Raw genomic sequence first — 3295 nt, 5'->3', positions numbered from 1 at the left:
AACATTATTTTTTATTAAGATTATCTTAAATATCAGGGTACTTTTGTCCCACCATTCCCCATTCCTCTCTCTGCTGACCCTTCTTTTCTTCTTTATCATGTAGTTACATACTCCCTGTGACCACTGAGATCTTTTGAAAAGTAGATTGAATATATTGATATATTCTGATATTAGGGATGTAGGCAAGCATACATGAAAATTGGATGGGTAAGTACTAGGAGGAGGTCTCTTACAATCTCTCTTCATTTATGCATTTCACAATCAGTGTTAGATTTTTAACACATAATACAAAAAATATAAAAGATATAATAAAAACAAACCTTTAAACTCTCTTCAGTAGTCTTTATATTCAATTTTATCATATTCAGAGATTTAAAATACATATGACTTTCATTTGAACGTGTGTACTTACATCACAAAGTTTTTACCAATATAGTAACCAAAATAATACCTAAAACTGAAAAAACTTTTATTAAATTAGAACACCAATGAAAATATAAAAAGCACAAAAAGATCACACATACTTAAGTATCAAATGCACTACAGAAAAATTTGAACATGTATATAGTAAACATCAAACTAAATAATTCAATGTGAACAGGTGATTGTAGTTTGCAACATCCATGCGATTTCCTCCCCCATAAGAGAACACAAATACTAAAGACTTTACTTTTGTAGATTTAGGTATTTATATTTTAGATTATATACAGAACATTTTTCTCTATCTCTTTGGTGTGATAACAAATAACAATCAGCACAAAAAATAAACAAAAATAACATGCAATCAAGTGTTAGTGACTTAAAATTGAGTTTTCTGTTAAAGTCATAATGGCACAAAAAAAATAAATCTTTTGCCATGGTATTTACATAAGGAGTATGATCCCAAAAGCAAGTGACTGTGAATAAAATTTTATAATAGAATCAATTATTACAACTCAGAAATCATTCTGCTTTCCCACAATCTCAATAGGTCTATATATACCTAGAAAGAGTAAATAGTATATTTGTGTTTAAGGAATGACTGAACATTGTATGGATATCCAAGATACTCAGATATAGCAATGCTCTTATAGATGAATGAAAGATGAATTAGTACCACTTCTTCCTTGAGAATAATTCCTTTGTAGGAGGTTCAGCTTAAAAGATCTTGAAGTAATCACAATCACATAATAAAAGCAAATCAGGATGAAAGAATTAGTGGAATAAGGAGGGAAAAGGTAATTAGGATAAAGCTTTCATATACATCACAATTTTTCTCAAAGCTTGTTTAACATCTTTCTTTCTTAAATAATAGATTAGTGGGTTTAACATGGGTGTGAGCAGTATGTAAAGTACTGAAGCCACCTTACAAAGTTCAGGATTGTCTGGAGGTATGAAATACACAAAGGAGACAGTCCCATAAAGCATACTTACAACCCCTAGATGAGAGCTGCAAGTGGAGAAGGCTTTCTTTCTCCCTTCACATGAGGGAAACTTTAAGATGGTGGACACAATGTATATATAAGGTACCACAGTAACAACTATTGTGGGCAAAATAATTAGGACAGCCAAACTCAAAGATACCATCTTATTGACAAAAAGAATTAGAACAGGAGATTTTCTCAATTTGGTAAGAATCAACAGTAGAAATGATTGATGACTCAACATGCACAGAAAGACACTGAGAATGTTCTGCTGACTTGGAAGATGGAACTGACCCAAGCACAGAAATGGGAACCAGCAAACAGTTGAACACATAAGTGTCTTGTCATGTGGACACTATAAAGAAGAGGGCTGCATATGGCACTGAAATGGTCATAGGCAATGACTGCCAGGACAAAGGCCTTTGTTACCATGAAAAAATGCATGAAGGAACAGCCGAGCCACACAACCTGCCAAGGAGACAGTCTTTATCTCAGACAGGAAGTTGACCACGGCTTTGCAAGCAATAACAGTATAGTAGGAGAGGTCAATGAAGGAGAGTTTGCCTAGGAAGAAATACATTGGTGTTTCAACTGGGAATCAGTCACAATGATTGCCATCATACTAATGCTCCCCAAAAGCACCATGACATAGACCAGCAGAAATAGGAAGAAGAAGAGAATGTAGAACTCTGGATGTACCCTGAAGCCCCCAAGAATGAAGTCAGTTACATCTAAATAGTTGCCTGCTCCATTGTCATTCATGGCAAGAACCTGCTAAGAGGTAAAAGACAAGGTCAAAATCAAGTTTTATACATATATCCAGGTATGATAAAATATCTTTTTCTCTTGCAGAAGACATTGAGATTTGTGCTGTCGTCTCTTTTATGCCACCCAGTTCAATTGGATATGGCTTTCTATATCTTTTATAGTAACTAAAGAAGAAATATACTGTAATTGCCCATCATCACACATGTGCAAGGGACCATACTCAGTTTTCTAATGCATTTCTCTGAATTCAGTGTTCTTCCTATTAAAACACATATCCCTTTCACTAAAGAAATATTCCTTCATACATGTATAGTTCATCACTTGATCTACATGGTAAGTTTAACACAGTGTTAATAGTTTTGAGAGATGTACAGTCCATTTGTTCTTACTCTTAACTGGTAATTTAAACTTTATTTTATCCTTATTAATGTTTCTACATACAACAGAATAATTAAATTAAAAAGTGATTTAAGACTCTATAAATATGTAATAGACATTGCTAGAGCTTGGTAGAGTTTGAAGCAGGTTACCAACAGATTTTCTTGGATATCCTGACCTACAACTTTAAAAATAGGATATATCTTTACCTTCTTCAGGTTGAAAATGTCCAGACATGATACCAGAGTAGTCCCTTATCTTACAAATCTCTGCATAGGTAAATCAGTAACCAATTTTAACTTAAGTATCTGTAACTGAAAAATGAAAACTTTAAAACAGTATATTTACTAAAAGTTTTGGTTAGGTAAAACCTGTACCAACTTAAAAGCTAATACTATGATCTCTGAAATTAAAGACAGATTCATAAACATATTTAAATTGTCAAAATGATGACTTTGAGCCTATCACAAAGTTAAGTATTCTGACTTATTTGTCCTATAACTATTCTCCCCAATAAAATAACACAATCATTTCTTTCTTTTCTTAAGGCCTTAAAATAATTTATTTCATATTCTCTCCTTCAGCAGAGCAGAGATATTATGTGGTTTTCAAAAGCAAAAAAGATCTAAAGAACTTTTCTTAATAGCAAATGATCTAACATGTATCCTCTATTAGTCTGGCATGAGTAGCAGAGTCATGGTACTCTGTTCTTGGGTCTCATCCTCTCTCCTGCATGTAACCATTCT

At 33.1% G+C, this 3295-nt stretch overlaps 1 pseudogene; it reads right to left on the bottom strand.

Moving 5' to 3' along the window:
- Positions 1 to 1221: 1221 nt before the first annotated feature.
- Positions 1222 to 2165, bottom strand: LOC109679777 (olfactory receptor 9K2-like; annotated as a pseudogene).
- Between the last annotated feature and the right edge of the window lie 1130 nt (positions 2166 to 3295).

This window comes from Castor canadensis, chromosome 8, assembly GCF_047511655.1.
Source record: "Castor canadensis chromosome 8, mCasCan1.hap1v2, whole genome shotgun sequence".
NCBI lineage: Eukaryota > Metazoa > Chordata > Mammalia > Rodentia > Castoridae > Castor > Castor canadensis.
The sequence above is the reverse complement of the archived record's forward strand: the minus strand, read 5'-3'. Positions and strand labels throughout refer to the sequence as shown.